Raw genomic sequence first — 19,218 nt, 5'->3', positions numbered from 1 at the left:
ATAGTTGATTTGTTCACATTGTTTAATATAGATTGTGAACCATACGCCTAATATTTTGAATTTTTCGGGATTCCTGGTTATATTCATGTGTTGTGTGTATTTTGTTTTGTTTTGTTGTTGTTGTTGTTTTTAGTTCTTTTCACTGCCTAACCAAATTGCTTGTGTTTTAGCAGCATTTACAAAAAGTCCTGAGACATTTCCAAAGTTTTGAACTATTTGAATGGATCTTTCAAAAGATATTCTGTCCCTGTTATTCATTAACTGAGCGTCATCTGCAAATTGAGATATTTTGTGTTCTTTATTGTTATTAATTCCATTTAAATGTTTTTCTACTCTAATCATAATTGCTAAGATTTCTACAAACAATATAAAAAGGAAACGAGAGGGGGGATTTCCTTGTCAACCTCCTCCTTTTACAGGAAACCAGTTAGCAACCTGTCCATTTACTACTACTGCTGATTTTCTATTTTTGGAAAATATTTATCCAGTTACATATCTTTTCTCCAAACCTGCATGCTTTTGAAACTTTAAACAGGAAATTCCAATTTAAAGAGTAAAAAAACTTTTTCAAAATATAAGCAGAGTAAAAGCCCTGGTCGTCGTTTCTTATCTAGATAACAAATAAGGTCAAGGATTAGTTTTATATTGTCTCCAAGGTCTCTATTAGCAATAAATCCATTCTGATCTTGAGAAATTAATTTTGGAAGTATTTTCTTAATCCTCTTTGCTATTCATGTAGCTCCAATTTTATATAGAACGTTTAATATTGAAATAATTCTCTCTTTTTTTTCTTTTTTTTTCTTTTTTAAATTCCTTGTGTTTATCAGGATTTAGGATACAAGTGATCAGTCCTTCTTTGTGTGTAGCTGAAAGTTCTCCATCCATGACCAATTGGTTAAGAGCTTGAACGACAAAAGGGCATCGCCTATCGCCTAAAGAATTCATAAAACTCTGCCCCAAAACCATCTGTGCCAGGACTCTTACCATTTTTCATATTCTTTAATGCAATGCCTGCTTCGTATTAAGTTATTTCTCCTTCTAACGTGTTTTTTTTCTACCTGGGATAATTTAGAACATTCATTTTCTAAATCGTTTAGTTCACACATAATCTAATGTTTTCTTTGTGTAAGGTTTTTCATAAAACGCATTCACTTCCTCCTTTATCTTTTGTGGTTCATCTATTAGAATTGCATTTTTATCAATTATTTTGGTCATACTTTTTTTGACAAAATGCCTTTCTTCTGAATTGTATTTTTCTTTCTCTTATTGAGACTAGTTCATGATTTATTTCTTTTAAAGACTTCAGATCTCCCTCAGTTTGTAAATTTCTTTTGTGATTGTTCAATCTTCTTAAACAAACATTCTTCATTTTCTATGGCTTTCTTCTTTCTCGTTGTGGCATATGCAGTTGTTTTTGATTGTATTTTCATGAGTGAGAAGTTGATGAATAATTTGTCTGAGACAGATAAAGTGATTTCCATCAAATGAAGGTTTTCAGTTCCAGCTGCATCATGCTGCTCAGTGGAATGTTCACATTTGACATCATCTATTAACGTATTGATTTCATCTACATAATGTTTTTCTCTTAGTAGTGTGCAATTAAATTTCCATAAAGAGTTATGTTTTATAGTTTTACCAAATCTCAGTTTTATTTTTATCATTGAGTGATCTGATCAGTACTAGGTATGATATTTGTGTCTTCAAAGTTACACATGAGAAAGGATGCACAAAATTAAAGCAAACGTCCCTTCAAACCATCAGGACCAGGAGCTTCGCGTTCGTTTTGACGTGAAAGTTTACCTACAGCTTCTTCAAAGATGGATATTTTGCTATTTTCTGTACAGGCAGCATGACACTTGATCAGATTCTTTGCTAAAATGTTTTGTGTCAAATCGAGCATAGAACTGATTAGGTTCATTTGTCATGCTGGTCTGATATTCTGAGGGCTGTACAATAGATTGTTTAGCCTGCTGCCCTCCCATCATGATCTTTAAAGCGTTCCAGGCATTACGAACATTTCCATATTGAAATTTGTCGCAATATTTTGGCCTGTAACTGAGTTGAGCCTCATCAGCATTTGTTCTGAACTATTTACATTTTCCTATGCACTGGCTTTATCCCTATTTAGGAAAGCCATTTTGTTTTGGACTTTAGACATTTTCAGTTTTTCTGTTACCGACGATTTGTTATTGGGGTGCAGACATACTGATTTCAGATTAATTGCATTTTCTTCACAAAATTTCATGCAAGCAATGACATTTTCAACAAGTTCATTTGGATCATAACATGCATCAGTGAAAACAGCCCAGGCAGTGCTTTCGAAACAACCATGATATGCTTCCACAGAATATGTGTCCATATCTGTTTTGTCGATGTCACAGGCTTTTCATCTATTATCTATACCTGGGCAGCAAGTGAATGACATTATGACCATTATTGCAAGAGAAATTATTTTCATGAAACACACAGAACTTTTTTTCTGGACATATTTTATTATTTATAAGTGCAGTTATCCACAAATAGGTTTTATTGATTTTTGTTAGTTTCCTCGAGATTTTCTCATTTTTGACGCGAACGGCGTTCCGCAGCCAAACATTTTGCTTCAAGTGGGGAGTAGAAAGCCCAGCTGCTGCACCTGCGCTGTGACTTCGACGTATAGTTAGATTTCTGGTGATTCGAACCTTTACACAGTTGCCTTCGATATCGCTAATTGACTTTACTTTTTAAACTTGGAAAACTTGCACAAAGGACAAATTTCTGATGCATTGGTCTTTTTACAGCAAAACAAAATATACGCAATGAACTGATGTGCCCAGCACTTACAAAAAAATGTTCCGACCTCTGCTCATCATGACTGATTACAGAAAAAAATTGGTCCAATTACAATTCAACTATACTTGACAGTCTGACACGATGCACTGTGGAAAACAGTGAAGAAATTTTAACACCGTGCAAAAGCTGATCAACACCATCCAGCAAATTTACTCCAAATTGACCAATGCGGTACTCACATAGGATGCTATTGGAAGAGTAGTTCCACACTTCAGTGGGAAGATGTCTCCCACACTCTTCAATATATTCCTGGCAGGTATCGTGACTGACGCACACGAAATTCACGTCAGCACAGTCCGGAAGGAAAACCATTACGAACCTGCCCTTCGCAGATGACAAAAGTGGCCTGACAGTCTGTGAACAAGAACTTGTCAAGTTTGTTAGAAGACTGGGTGAACTATCGAGATATGGCATAGAAATCTGCGCCGAGGAGACCAAGTTGATGGCTAGCCACAACACCACAATCACTGTTGATACACCCTTCCATGGACTGAAACATGGAACTGTTCACTTACCTAGGATCCATCATTTGCAATGAGAAATCCAAACCAGAAATTCTGTCAAGGACAGCAACGATAAAATCAGCATTGTCCAGTCCGAAACCTGTGGGGAATAACAGCAGCATCGCAGTGAAACACAAGACCAGGTTCCTGCATAGACTGGTATCCTTCTTCCAGTTTGCATACGAGACATACCCTCACAGCGGATTTGGAAAGAACCAACGATATCACCAATGAAGAAGTGCGCCAAATCACCAAGCAGCACACGAGACTTTTTGAATATTTGCTGATATACGAAGTCTTGAAGAAATCTATGTTGTTTTGACAGTGTAACAAGATCCAATGCCAAAACGGATTGAATGACATTAATGATTGTTGTGACGATAATTAGATCTGATCTCTGTCTGTCTGTCTTTCTGAGTTATTCTCTCGGATAGAAGTGCAGACTGGAAGAAGGCGGAGGTGTGGAAAGGAAACGCTCCTCTACACTTCATCCTTAACTATGAATCAAGAAAACTGCAGCATGTTACACAATTCATGGACTGGCGATTTTCACAGCTCTGGCAAGCAACAAACATCACCACAGCCAACATCTGCAGGTTAGTGGACGAAAAATTCAAGTCACTGCAACATACACTACGCCATATCACTGAGGGGACTGACACATTGAAAGATCAAGTACAGGAAGACAGGAACGACATACAGGACTTACAAGATGAAACAGAAACCATTCGTCAGCGCCTTGAAATGCTGGAGCAAAAACAGGAGACCACAGAAATGGATGCCAAACGGTACAACCTCAAGTTCTTCAGCGTTCCTGAACCACGGCGAGGTATGATTTATCTATGTTTTGAGCAGATCGTCGACATTATTAAGGATTACTCTTACGATCAAACATGGAAACTGTCCGATGTTAGACATGCTTTTCGGGTTGGGGACTTCCGTCAGTACAGTGATAACCCCCCGACCTGTGGTTGTCCAGTTTTCTTTGTGGACAGACAAAATGTCTGTTCTCACTGACAAAGAAATGAGAGAAGAGCTGCGAAAGGATGGTTATCAAAGTCACCTCCGAGTTCGTCAATTTTGTTAGGTAGAGATCTAACGTTGGACAGGAACATACTGGGTAGAGGTGGGCGAAAACTTCGTTGGCGTAACCGTGAAAGGGCCCCACCTCGCTTTCCCCGTTTCCTCACGGGCTGAGTCTTGCGTGCTGACTGGTCGGTGTTCATTGTTGACGGTTGTAAATCATGATAGAGTGAGTTGAAGTGAGATCTCCAAACACTGGACTCACCTACCTGTTCCCTAACACGCAGCAGCGTGTCACGATCATATTGTAAGATCGCAGCTGTTTCCCAAACACATAAACGGAATCAAACACAAAATAAACAGGACAGCTATCCCCGTGTTGCCATTGGTCGGCGCCATCTTGTATATGATCATAATGTCATGTGTAAGAATAAACTGTCATCTCTCAGATTATATTGTCTGTCCTGTTGGTGTTCGTCAAGGATGTGTATTAAGCCCCAACTTATTTACTTATTTATTTTATTTATTTTTTATAAACCAGTTAGCAGATCATGTATCGAGAAATGGAAAGCATGATATTCAAATGCTTCCCGGAATTATGGAATTGTTTATATTACTTTTTACTGACGATGTTGTTTTGCTCTCATCCACTCCTTCGGGACTACAAACAGTTAAACTGTCTAAAGGCTTGCTGTGAAAACATGAAACTTAGTGTAAATAAAAACAAAATAAAAATTATGTTTTTTCGCAAAGGCAGATTTTTGGCTAAAAGAGAAAAATGGTTTTATGGAGGCATACCACTCAAAGTTGTGAACGAATATTGTTTTCTTGGTTTTAGTTTCACCACCAAAATCAGTCTTAAACGGGGCACTAATCATTTGGTAATGAAAGGCAAGAAAGCGCTATAAAGCCTAAAGTGACCCTTTCGAAAATATAAAGATATGTCGCCCAGTACCTTCTTTAAGTGTTTTTTTTATACGAAATAAAACCAATTAAAAAAATTATTACTTTACTCCTTTGAAATGGAGGAATGCAACGATTGGATCATTTCCATAAGGTTCATATTATGGTATGCAAAAGATTTTTAGGGGTTCCTCTGCGCACACCCAACAAGATGGTGTATAGCGAACTGGGACGTTATCCATTGTACGTGAACTCGTACATAAACTGCCTTCAGTACTGGTTTAACCCTCTCCATACGAACGGCGAAAGAGACGACGTTAACAGCGTTTCACCCCAATTACCATCATCAGAATATTGCAAGCGGAAGGCCCTAATACTGAAGACGTGAATGTTGACAAAGAATACCACAATTCTGACGACGGAAGCTAAAGGTTGGGTCATTCAGACACCCACTGGACATCCGAGGGGTCTGTGTAGAGGAGAAGAGAGGACTGGCCGTACTGAGTGAGTTAAACTTCTGGAAATGAATCACCAACGGTTACCACGAAAAGTTTACGATATGTTACGGTATTTAGATGAAAAAGGAAAGAACTGCTGGGTTACACAAATACGAGAATTTTTTTTAATGTCAAACTGGTTTCGGTATTGTGTGGCTACAACAAGGGATTGGGGATGTTAAATTGTTCCTAAATATATTCAAACATATTCGTGTCAGGTCAGGGGCATAGCCCTTGCTACTGGTACCATGTAACCCAGTATTACCTGCCACATGTGAAGTCTCCCAACGACGGACCAGGGGGAGGAGGAAACCTTTCCCAACGGCTGTGAAGGCGGAAGAGGATGACCAAAGGGCAGGGGGAGTTCTCTTATCCTTGGCTGGAAGTCCTCCTAGGAAACGGAGGCTAATGTCGGAACGACGAGCTAGCCCTTCAACACCCAGCTTTCCCAAGCCCTTCGGCAATAGAGAAGTGGTAACGGGGACAGGCAGAGGATGCTGCTGGCAGTTCCTGGTCACGAGTCTGCACGCAGGCGGCTGTGGGGTGATGGTCGTCCGCCATAGACTGGGGCAGAAGCGGCGCCCGTATCCTCCTACAGTGTCAGAGCAGCCCTTTTTAGGGACAGCACTACTCTCCCCACATGGGGAATGGGAGATAAAAGGATCCTTGAACAAAGCCTGCCTCACCTAGTACCTGGTAGGAAACCGCACCCACTAGGACATCCAACACTAGTGGTTGAAAACAACAGAAGAAAAGAACCAGGAGTCATGCCCTGACTCTGGATGCCTGGAATGTTCGCACCCTTTTAGACAGAGACAACAGACCAGAAAGACGCACAGCGCTCATTGCTAGAATGCTTGATCACTACCAGGTGGACATAGCAGCCCTGAGCGAAATCAGGTTTGCCGGCGAAACCCAGCTGGAGGAAGTTGGAGGGGTCTACACCTTCTACTGCATTGGGAAGCCAGATGGCACCCCAAGAACCTCAGGCATGGGCTTTGCCACACGAACCAAACTTGCATGACAGCTTGACAGCCTTCCACGTGGGATAAACGATAGGCTGATGACCCTGCGTCTGAAGCTGTCAAAGAATCACTTCGCCACAGTCATCAGCTGCTATACCTCGACGATGACTAACACTGATGACATCAAAGAAGCTTTCTACGAGGAGCTCAGTCACACCATTTCAGCGGTAGACAGAAAGGACAGGCTGATCATCCTTGGGGATTTCAATGCCCGCGTCGGCGTGGACTTCTCCTTGTAGCCAAAAGTCCTAGGACAGCACAGCACTGGCAAGTGCAACTCCAACAGACTGCTTTTGCTTTAGCTCTGCGTGCAGCATGGACTGACCATCACCAACACCCTCTTCCAACAAGCGGACAAGTACAGGAACACATGGATGCACCCCTGCTCCAAGCAATGGCACATGCTGGACTATGTGATTGTCCGGCAGAGGGACAGAGGTGATGTTTCCATTACACGCTGCATGAGAGGAGCAGTCTGTTGGTCAGCAAGATGAACATCAGACTTGCACACATTCTCCAACCAGCCAGGCAGAAACTCCCCTAAGAAGCTGGACATCCAGCACCTCCCTATCACCAAGGACGTGCTGCAGCAGCAAATCCAAGCAGCTCTCCAAGAATTTCCTGCATCGACTGATGTAGAAGAGGTATGGAGCACCTTTAGAGATGCTGTGTACACAGCAGCAGCTGACACACTCGGCTTTGTACAGAGGAGCCACAAAGACTGGTTTGACGAGAACGACTCTTGAATCTCCAAGCTCCTGAACACACTGCATATACGGCATCAGGATCACATTTCCGATAAAGACTGCCAGAGGAAGGAGAACCAGTTCTTGCAAACCAAGCAACTCATACAAAAGAGGCTGCGTGAGATGAAGCACACCTGGTGGGAGAGAAAGTCTGAAGAGCTTCAGTCCGCTGCTGATGCTCATGACATGAAGACCTTAAAACCCACCTCTTCCCAAAATAGCCTCCCTTCCCAGTCTTCCATGTCTTCAGTTTCTCCAGTTTTAGAGTTATGCGTGCGTGAGAATGACTGGTGCGAAAGCACTTAGATTTGTCTATGTACAAGATTCAGCGCTATATAAATACCATTATTATTATTATTATTATTATCATTATTATTATTATTATTACCTTCCATGATGGTCTCCGAGCTGTGTATGGGCCAAGAGTCACAGGATCAACCCCTGTCCGAGCCTTGGACCAGACCACCCTTCTTACAGACAAGAAAGACAACCTTGCCTGCTGGGCAGAGCACTTCAACACCCTCCTCAACAGGGACTGGTCCGTATCTGACGAGGTAATTGCAGCCCTCCCACAGCTATCAGTCAATGACTCGCTAGCTGCCCCTCCCACCAAGGCCGAGACCCAGAAGGCCCTGAAGCTGACAACGTCAGGAAAAGCACCAGGTGCGGATGGAATCCAGGCTGACATCTATAAGTATGGAAGCGAGGTGCTGACAGACAAGCTGACCGCCCTGTTCCAGTGTATCTGGGGGAGAGGGGAGGTCCCCCAGGATTTCAAGGATGCTTCAATTGTCCACATTTACAAACGGAAGGGAGACAAAACATCCTGCGATAACCACCATGGAATCTCTCCTTTGCATCGCCGGCAAGATCTTCGCCCACATCATACTTGTCACATCTCATGACAAAATCAGATATGAGTGCTAAACCCCCTCGTTCACCCACCCCATCTAGCTAGAGAGCAGTGTGGGTTGTGCGGTTTGCACGAGATACTCAGTCTGTCTCGGTCTCAGTTCAGGCTGTCACTGAACTGAGATCAGCCTCTTCCTTGTCAACGAATGACAAGATTCTGGGCTTTTCGCCCGCGACTGTCAGAGGAGGCAGCCGTGCCAGTCTTTGGCTCTCTTCAGGGCTGTTTGCCCATTTCGACGCTGGTAGTGGGGATCAGTTTCCTCCGAGCGGTCGTGGTCTCTGTGTGTGTGAACTTCCAGCTTTGGGGTAGTGGTACCTCTCTGGAAGTGGTTTCAGTGTTCCCACTTTCGTGTTTATCCACGGACTTCCCTACTCTTCCACTGACCCTCCACTGTCTCCCCGGGAACCCCTCTGCCTGCCTTTGACTTCCTTGGTCCAGGCTTCCGTCGGCTGCTGCCGCCTGCCGCTGGCTTCCGTCGCCAGCGTTCTCTGGCCTGGCGCTCAGCTGGCTGGGTGTTCTGCTCTTCGTCTTCGTCGTCACTGCTCTTCGTCTTCGGCGTCACTGTTCGTGTTCGTTGTCGCCGTTCTTCGTGTTCGTCGTCGCCGTTCTTCGTCTTCGTCGTCACTGTTCGTGTTCGTCGTCGCTGTTCTTCGTCTTCGTCGTCGCTGTTCTTCGTCGTCGTCGCTGTTCTTCGTCGTCGTCACTCACTGTTCGTCTTAGTCGTCACTGTTCGTCTTCGACGTCACTGTTCCTCGTCGTCGTCACTTACTGTTCGTCGTCGTCGTCACTACATCATTAACGTTGTGCTTGTTTCCTTATCTTAAAGCTCTGTTTTTTTTGTGTGTGGGTTTTTTTTGTGTGTGTGTGTGTTATATTTATCCATTGTTATTTAAGTGTTGTTGCAGCTGGGGTTGTGGTTATTGTTTGTGGGCAAGCTAGGTGTGTGATTAAACAAATGTATGTGAACCCCGGATTGTTGTAGTCTGTGTTTGTGTTGTCTGGGTGTTAGTGCTGGGCTGGGTGGGGGTTTCTAGTCCGCTCTCTTATAGAGCGTGACAATACTGAACAGACTGGTTGATCATGTCTCCAAAACAGTCATCTCTGAAGCACAGTGTGGCTTCCGCTCAGGCAGGGGAACATGTGACATGGTGTTTGCCGTACGCTAGATGCAAGAGAAGTGCCGTGAGCAGAACAAGGAGCTGGTTGGTACATGGACTCGGTCTTGTTGAGGCTGATGGTGAGTCCAAAGCGCCTGCAGGAGGTTGAGAACCTGTCCACAATGAACTGCATGTCCTCATGGGTGTGTGCAGCAAGTGTGCAGTCATCAGCGAAGAGGAACTCACTCAACAGTGCCTCAAGCACCCTGGACCTGGCATGGAGTCGCCGCAAGTTGAAAAGTTTGCTATCTGTGCGAAACTGAATGTAGATGCCCCGGTCACAGTCTTGGAAGGCGTCAATCAGCATGGCAGAGAAGAGAATGGAGAACAGTGTGGGCACCAGGACGCAGCCCTGCTTCACTCCATTTACCACAGGGAACGGATCCGACATGTCAGTATTTTCCTGTACTCTCGCCTGCATGCTATCGTGGAGTGACGCAGTCAGCTGGATTAGGCTGTCTGGGCAGCCGAACTTTAGGAGGATCTTTGTAGACCTGACTAAGGCCTTCGACACGGTGAACAGCCCTTGACCGCTCTCGCTGGAGGATGCTGTGCTCTAGTGGCATAAAGACGTTTGAAAACAAGAGAACGCTGGCCATAAAGGAGAAGCGTGAGTGAAGGAAGCAGGGCTCAGCTTCTGGAGACGTTTTCCCTTGCAACACCTGTGGGAAGTGCTGCACATCCAGAAACGGCCTCTTCTCCCATATGAGGACACACACCAACAGATAAGCCTGCCTGCCTACTCATCCGTCGGACCGACGGGAGACTCCATCATCATATTCAAACAACGTCTGGTCGACATATTTATTCAGGAATGGTCTGTGGCTATTCGAGATAAAGAGACATATTCACATTATCGATCATTTAACTCTCTCCATACGAACGGCGAAAGAGACGACGTTAACAGCGTTTCACCCCAATTGTCATCATCAAAATATTGCAAGCGGAAGGCTCTTATACTGAAGAGGTGAATATTGACAAAGAATACCACAATTCTGACGATGGAAGCTAAAGGTTGGGTCATTCAGACACCCATCAGACACCCACTGGACATCCGAGGGGTATGTGTAGGGGAGAAGAGAAGACTGGCCGTACTGAGTGAGTTAAGGCTGTCTTTGAGAGAGAAAAATACATAATGAATGCTGGTATTTACTGCTTTAGAGTTGCTCTCTCTGAGATCAGACTTGGTGTACTTCTTCGCAATAATAATATTCATCGTTATAGCAATTCGAACCAGAAAAGATGCTGCCCCTTTTGCATATCAAAAACAGAAAATGAATTGCCTAGTGTATGCAGATTTAAGAATAAAATTTCTAAAAGATGCAAAGAAGGTTCCCACTTGCATCTTGCTCCAAGCAGACTATGACCCACATAGGCGTAATCTGACTCAATACACATTTCATGGTATCAAGAAAAGATCTTATGGTGATTACTGAACAGATGTTTCTACATTAATTTTATACCTTATCATGTTTGTGATGTTGGTGAATGTGTAAGATTAAAATGACTCTACAAACATGATGTTAAAATGCTAAGAAATGTCAAATGTACATTATAAGCACGTTTATTGTTATTATATTATTATTATTATTATTATCAACGCGCGCGCGCGCGCGCGTGTGTGTGTGTGTGTGTGTGTGTGTGATCATTAAAGAAGTTTGTCAGCCCTTGAATTTTTGCCGGCTGAACGACAGTCAGTGATAACCAAAGCATCCCCTTCTACTTTTTATCAGCTTGTCTGATTCTGTTGAGATTTGCCACCACGCGAGTTCATATTATAACAATGTCTTTTTTGTGTGTGTGGCTGCAGTTGCATGCAAAATCACGGAGTACATTGTCTCATTTTTTCTTCTTATTCTTTTTTTAAAATTTTATTTTATTTTATTTTATTTTTTAGTGCTCTTCACGTGTCTTCATTGGCCGAAAAAACAACACAACAACAAAACCTTAAAACAACAACAACAAAAAACCACAACAAAATCAACAACCATAAAAAACAAAGAAAAAAACCCAAACTCTCCCAGCCACATACATTCACATCATTCATGCACAGTTCTTTATCTGTGTGATATTCTACTGATGGACAAATTTTGTGCTTTTTAATCGGTGTAAGATTATGCGTGTCTGGGTTTTTCCTTGCGCTAGTGTGTCTTTTTCTGTGTAATGACTCATTCATTCTCTCCATGTACCCCTGTTTTTTTATGTGTGTGAATTGAAGTATTATTCCATAATATTTCATTCGTTTGTAATGCATGTTACTTCTGTTTGCTTCTTCGGTTCTTTCATTTCTTTCCATTAAATGTAGTTATATATTTATGCAGTTGCTCCATTGTCAATTCGGTGTATTGATGAATGTGTACTGTCGCGTGCAACTTTTCAACAAAAGTTATGGCCTGCACAGCTGTAATTTGTTATGTCTCTGGGGCAAAAGCAGCAGTACCTTGTCACCAGGTGAGAACGCACGATTCTGAGACTTCCTGTTAAAAACCTCAGCATGTCTCTGAGAAGCTGCAGCCAAATTCCTATGTGCCAACTCACAGGTTTCCTCGATACGGTTCCTCAAGTCTACTATGAACTCTGCAGTAGTGCGAAGTTCTTCAGAAGTGTGTTCATCTGTCCACAGCTGGCGCGAGACAGACAAAGGCCCTCGTACTGTTCTTCCGTACAGGAGCTCAAATGGTGAGAACCCCAAACTCTCCTGAGTCACTTCCCGGTAAGCAAAGAGCAGTGCAGGGATATACCGATCCCATTGCTTTGGTTTCGCCTGAGTAAGCTTCCTCAACACAGTCTTCAGAATGCCGTTGTACCGCTCTACCAGCCCATTTCCTTGAGCATGGTAAGGAGTTGTTGCCAACCAATGGATGGACAACAATCTCCCCATCTGCTTCATTACATCGCTCATGAACTGGGTTCCGCGATCAGTTAGAATCTCAGACGGCACACCAACTCGAGTCCAGACCTCCCACAGCGCTTCGGCAACCGTGGTAGCTTCAACGGTCTTAAGAGGAACGGCCTCAGGGTACCGGGTGACGTAATCCACAACCACCAAGATGTAGCGGTTCCCTGACCCTGACGCAGGAGTAATCGGCCCAACAAGGTCAACTGCTACCCGCTCGAAAGGAGTGTCGATCAGAGGCATCTTCCCTAGAGGTACCCTCTGAGGTTTTGGAGAGACTTTTTGGCATTGGTCACAGGACGAAACAAATCGGCGAACGTCCGCACACATACCAGGCCAGAAAAACTGTTTCCAAATCCTGTCCAGAGTCTTCTTTCCTCCTTGATGACCCCCCATAGGTGGTTCATGAGCCAGTTTCATTACTCCCTGTCTAAGCTGTGCGGGGACCACAACTTGATTGTACTCAGTCTTCCCCTGACGGTACTCACGGTACAGAATACCCTTCCTCCACCTGAAGGACACCTCGCCTGTACGACCAGAAACCCTAACGTCTCTACGATTGGCTGCCTCCCGCAAAGACTTCAGTCCAGGATCACCTTTCTGTAGTTCCTTCAACTGCTCTGGCGTCACGGTCTCGAGACCTGGAGATGCCACCCGCAAAGTAGAAGGTTGCCTCTTCTCTGCTGCCTGAGCACAAGTGACTACAGAGATTTCCTTGGGTGCACCATACACTGGCAGAACTTTTCGATCTTCCAACCGAGCATGATTCCCAACTATGAAATCAACCGCTGGAGTCTCCATAACTACAGCCTCAACCTGACCCGTGAAAAACGGACTCTCTATCCTAACCACAGCAATAGGATAGTGCCGCTTGATGTCTCTCTCGGCCATAGAAACCTGAAGTTGCCTGCCGGTAAGATGACAATCAGATATGAGGGACTTCTTCACGACGCAGACATGAGACCCTGTATCACGCAGTCCTGGTACTGCCTTGCCTTCTACCACGACCAGACAGTGTGGATCGTATTCCTGCTCTCTACATGGCGTGCAGAGAGTAGGCACCTGAACTGATTGCCTGACCTCTGATCCTTGATGCTGTACTGCGCCCGCTGATTTCCCTTTCCTGGGACAGTCTCTCGCCAAGTGCTTAGGTGACTGACAGATGAAACAAGTCTTAACAGAGGAATTCCCAGACTCGCTCTTAGTTCCACCCACCTTGGACTTATCCTGCCCCGCTGAAGCATTACCACTAAGACCTACCGGCTGAAGAAACTTCCTCCCACCCCTGTGAGCCATGAAGTAAACTTCAGCTGATGCGACAGCTTCTTCCAGAGACTGGCTGCTTCTCCATCACGTAGGCGGCCATGTCAGCTTGCAAAGATTGTAAGAACTGCTCAAGGAGAATCAATTGTTTCAGATCAGGAATCTTAGATTGCTCATGCCACTGCTTTAAGTTGTCCCGCAACCTGGCACTAAACTGCACAAAAGTTTCATTGTCTTTTCTTTTACAGTTCCTGAAACGACGACGATACGTCTCTGCATTCAATTGGTAACGAGCTAAAAGTTGCTCCTTCAGCTTATCGTAGTCACCCGCGTCAGCGTCGTTCAGGTTGTTGTAGACATCCTCGGCCTTACCAGTGAGACGAGTAGAAACTCGAGTCGCCCAGGTGCTCTTCTTCCATCCGTACAGAGTAGCGACACGCTCAAACCTCTTCACCCTTACTGTCATCAAACTTTGGAAGGCTGGGGCGAAATCCACGGTCGTCGTCAGTGTCATACTCTCCCTCTACCTGATCCATAACCATACTGTTGCCATAATTCTTCCATTTCTTCTCCCTCTGCAGAACCACAAGCCGGAGGGAATGCTCTTCACGCTGTTGTTGGTGTTGCTCCTCCTCCCATTCCAGCTGTTTCCGCCGCTGCTCTTCTTCCCATTCCAGCTGCCTCTGATGAGCTCTTTCCTCTAACTCCCTTTTCTCTGCAGCCTCATCCTCCTTAAGCATTTGACAAGCAACAAACTCAGCAACTTGCTCCCTTGGAACCTCTAACTCAGCAGCGAAACTGTGCCACCGTGAAATACGATCCTGCCTACTTTCTGCCATGACGCTAAGCTTGCGGCCAGAACGAAGTTCCATGCAATCAATGAATGACCAGTATCATACACTAAAGAATGAAAATGTAAACTGGTAACCTACCGACCAAGTCCACTCCAAACACCTACAGCTACCTGTCAATTCATTACGATAATGTAATTAAGATTGGAAGATGGGAGCGAGTAGTGAACGAGGAGAGTGGCCAGTGACAAAAATGAATTCAGATACTACTATCCAAGAAAGGATCCTGGCAGGCTCGCCAATTGTCGCGTGCAACTTTTCAACAAAAGTTATGGCCAACTCTCTCACGTTCTCTCACCTTTATCCAAACAAAAGCCTGGAATAAACAGATACAAAACATTTACTCCAAATACTTCTGACACAAATCACAGACACGATAGAATACTTAATCAGACACCACAAAGAAGAAGTCTGTTCGCTTTTCTCTTCAGCATGAGGAATACCCAAAAAATTTTCCCTTTGTCACCCTCTTCTGTGACAGTTTGTCTTTTTTCCAGTAATGCTCAACTTAGGAGGTGGGGGGGGGGGGATAGAAACTGGCACCACACAGTTTGCAGTTCGTTGTCCTGGAAGGTGGACTCTGGTGTTGCGCTTGGGGAAACACGTCCACCAGCGACGCTCGAGCTCCCCAGGCGGAAGACGGCCACTCAAGCAGCGGGGATGAAGTCGGGTCTCCACACAGGGAGAATGGAGTTCCCTAGACAAACACCTAGAATCTCAACGGTTTCTGAGCTCCGGCCAAAATACCGGCTGACCCTAGGACCCTACACTTGAAGACCTGGCCAAGTGTCTTGCTCCACTGACTAATGGTGCTGGTTTTCCAAACGAAAACTTTCCATAACTCACAAATCGGAAATCTGCACGTCATGCTTTCCAGTGCAACACGTGCATTCCATAGACTTCCTTAGCTACATGGAGCACGCGGGAGAGCTACAAGGAGAGGGGTCTACCATAAGTGGCAGCGTTCACACACACGCACACACAACCCTCCTTGTCCGTGACATGTACCGATAAGCGCATAGTCCTTATATATATATATATATATATATATATATATATATATATATATATATATATATATAAATGTATTTATATATATATATATATGTATGTATGTGTGTATATATATATGAGTGTTTGCGTGCGTGTGTGTGTGTGTGTTGATTAGATGATACAATGCATGTTACTTTGAATTCCTTACTGACCTGATGTTCTCTGTCACATGTTCCATGTAATATGAGGTTATCTATTCCTCAGTTGATATTGTTTTTATTCTCTCTCTCTTTCTCTCTCTCTGTCTCTCTCTCTGAGTCTCCCTCTGTCTGTCCGTCTGTCTGCCTCTCTCTCTCTCTCCCTCTCTCGTTCACCTATTTTATATGTTGAATTATGCTTCCTTTGGCAATGAGCACCTCCGCCCCTGTTATTGCTATGTGTATTTTTTATTAGACTTACTGTTTTATATTCACATTAGTATAGTATTTTTAGCATACACAATGTATGCTTATGTGTGTGTAAGTGTGCGTGTGCGAGAGAGAGAGCGAGAGAGAGAGAGAGAGTATGTGTGTGTTCTGTTGTTGTTTTTTATGTCGATTATTGATACCATGCTTGTGCCTCTGTGTGTGTGTGTGTCTGTCTGTCTGTCTGTCTGTCTGTGTGTTATTTTTACCATGCTTATGCCTTTATGTAGTATAGTATTCGCATTCTGTGACTTTACGTAGCATTGTGTAGTGCATGCAATGACATATATAATGTAGTTTTGTGTAGTGTAGACCCTGTTTCAGGGCGGGGACTGGATGAAAAAAAGCGCGCCAGTGCTTATCTATTATCCTCGATAACAAAGAATTTGTCTTGTCTTGTCCCTCTTTCAGGTATTGACCGTATTTGTATGTGTGTGTGCGCGTGCCTGTGTGTGTGTGTGTGTGTGTGTGTGTGTCCTATGTGTGTCAGTATGTGTATCTGTATAAGGGTGTATGCGCGAGCGTGCATTATCGCTGTGTGTGTGTGTGTGTGTGTGTGTGTGTGTGTGTGATCGATTAATACTGACTATCGTGTAGATTAGTGTCAACTGTACCAGTCCACTTGATTTAATAAAAAGATATAGTTTATCTGAGACTGGGATAAACGAGTTCCACAACTTCCTTTTACTCTATTTTCCTTTTTAAAGCATTCAATATTTGACGTATTATGAGAGTTGAATTTGTTCAGTCGACGAAAACTGTGATCGGTATAGTAGCTGGTGCTTGAAGATTAGAAACAAAGAAGATGAATTTGTTGTCTTTGCTATATTGATGCACATTTTGGCAATCAAAAGTACTTCGTTGATTTTACAGTAAGCTTTCAGAGATAGGTCGCGTTGTTTAACTCCAAACAGAATGTTTTCTAATGTCAGGTTGGTTCCCTTCCCCAACAAACCAGTTAAATAATGGTCTGTCTCTGTTCAGAATCTTCGCAGTGGGATACAAAAATGAAAGAAATGTTCGATGAAGTCTACTTCATCTGGACATAGTGAGCATTTGTTACTGTCCGTTACTTTCAGGTTATGCAGTAATATATTGGTAGGGTATATATTGTGCAAGATTTTCCACTGCAATTCTCTTAGTCTAATTTCTTTTGTTGTCGTGCGTGCAAGTAGCCATACCTTTTCTTCAAATACGAAGTCAAGTTTTCGAAGCCAAAACCCATAGGCGCATGGTTTATTTGCATTATTTCCTACACTTTTGTTCTTTTGCATTAATCTGGAGTTTTCACTGTGTCAGATGACTTAGAGGATAATAATCTAATCTCGCACTGGAATCTCGTGTCGGTGTAAGAATGAATATTATTTCTCTGGATCCACATTTTCCAGTCATTTGGAATAGCATTAATTACTGCATTATACTAAAAAGAAAGTGTGACCGCGAAATTCTGCCCAACTTTATTTTGTACCTCAGCTAAACTCAAAAACCGATTATTATTTTTACATATAATATCACTAATTTTTTCTAAGCCTTTTTTCTTTCCATTTAGGGAAGAACAAAGTTTTTCCTTTGGTTTTTTTTTATCAGTGAGTTAGTCCACAGTAGCTGTTGATGGAAGTTGTGTCTATTGATCTCTTCTTTAGTGTACAACTTACTTTTCCAGGACTGTTCTCCAGAACTCATTTGGAAATAATGCAAATAAACCATGCGCCTATGGGTTTTGGCTCATTTGGAATAGGTTTTAGCATTTTATCAGTTGGGCAACTGTTTATTTCAAAATCTCTTACACCTGTAGTAAGTCTTTGGAGACACCGTTTTGGAATATAACCCCAGTTTTCTTTTGGGAAGTATATTTTACTAGCCCATTGTAAATAGCACGCTATTTGAAATTAACTATGTTTATGATTTTTAGCCCGCCTTCTGCATAATCACATTCCATCACCTTTCTTTTATTTTTTCATAGGCTTCTTCATTTGAGTATCTTCTTTGCCAAATAAATTTATATGAGCTAGGTTCTGTTTATAATGCTAAGTACTGTATCTGGGAGTCCAATAGACTGCACAACGTATGTGAAATGACTTAGTAATAGACTTTTAGCGATGACTATTTTACCATGTATACTTAGATATCTTTCACTCCATACCTTGATAAGTTTGTTCGTTTTTTCAGTTCTCCCTGTCCAGTTGCCCTCAATGTTTTGTTGGTTTTTGTTTGTTTTGTTGTTGTTGTTGTTTTTTGTTGTTGTTTTTTTGCTCTGGTTGCATTCTGAAAGTAAATTCCTAAAACTTTATTTTTTCAGTTATCTTGAAGGAAAGATCCCCTTCTGACTGAATGTTTCCTCTAGCCATAGCGTTTCTTTTATCTTTGTTTAGTCTCAGCCCAGAGAAAATTGCAAAAGCATTCATTATTTCGGATGCCTCAATTATGTCTTTCCTCTTTTGAAGGAAAAGTGTTGTGACATCTGCTAACTGTTTTATTTTTATTTCTGCGTTCTTGTCGCCTGGAGATGGGACGCTTATACCTTTGATATTGCTGTTTCTCAATTTTATTGCTAGTAATTCCACAGCTAGTATGAAAGAGAGGGGAAAACGGACATCCTTGTCTTATTCCACATGTTACTGGGAAGGTCTTTGATACCCATCCTCCGTGGATAATGATGGTAAATGTCTCATTATTTAGCATTTGTGTCCATTTAATGAACTGTTCTCCAAAACCAAAAAGTCTGAAAGCCTGAAAAAGAAAATCTCTTGAAATAAGTCAAATGCCTTACAGCAATCCAGAGCAATCAGATACCCAGATTTACCAGTATGATTTAAATATTCTGTGACATCATCAGTGGAATTAATGATTGTTGAAATATTTCTACCTTTGATATAATTATCTTACTTGGTCTTCATTAATCAATCTACTGATAACAGGACACAATCGTTCAGATAGAACTTTAGCTAATATCTTGTAGCCTGTGTTTGTGAGAGTGATAGGTCTCCAGTTGGTTAGCTGATCGCGTTGAAGTTTTTTACCTTTGTGAAGTAAAATAATCATCCCCTGTCTTTGAGTATAAGACATATCACCGGTCTGGAAGGATTCATTGAAAGAGTTTGTAACTGCTGTTTCGATTTTGTTCCAAAAGACTTTTATAAATCCCACGGTTA

The 19,218-nt window shown here is 42.8% G+C and overlaps 1 protein-coding gene across 1 annotated transcript in view; it reads left to right on the top strand.

The window, feature by feature from the left end:
• Positions 1–19,218, top strand: part of LOC143282428 (calpain-9-like) — a 233,811-nt gene that overhangs the window by 54,500 nt on the left and 160,093 nt on the right. The gene's annotated exons all lie outside the window — the stretch shown is intronic.

This window comes from Babylonia areolata, chromosome 1, assembly GCF_041734735.1.
Source record: "Babylonia areolata isolate BAREFJ2019XMU chromosome 1, ASM4173473v1, whole genome shotgun sequence".
NCBI classification, from domain to species: domain Eukaryota; kingdom Metazoa; phylum Mollusca; class Gastropoda; order Neogastropoda; family Buccinidae; genus Babylonia; species Babylonia areolata.
The sequence above is the reverse complement of the archived record's forward strand: the minus strand, read 5'-3'. Positions and strand labels throughout refer to the sequence as shown.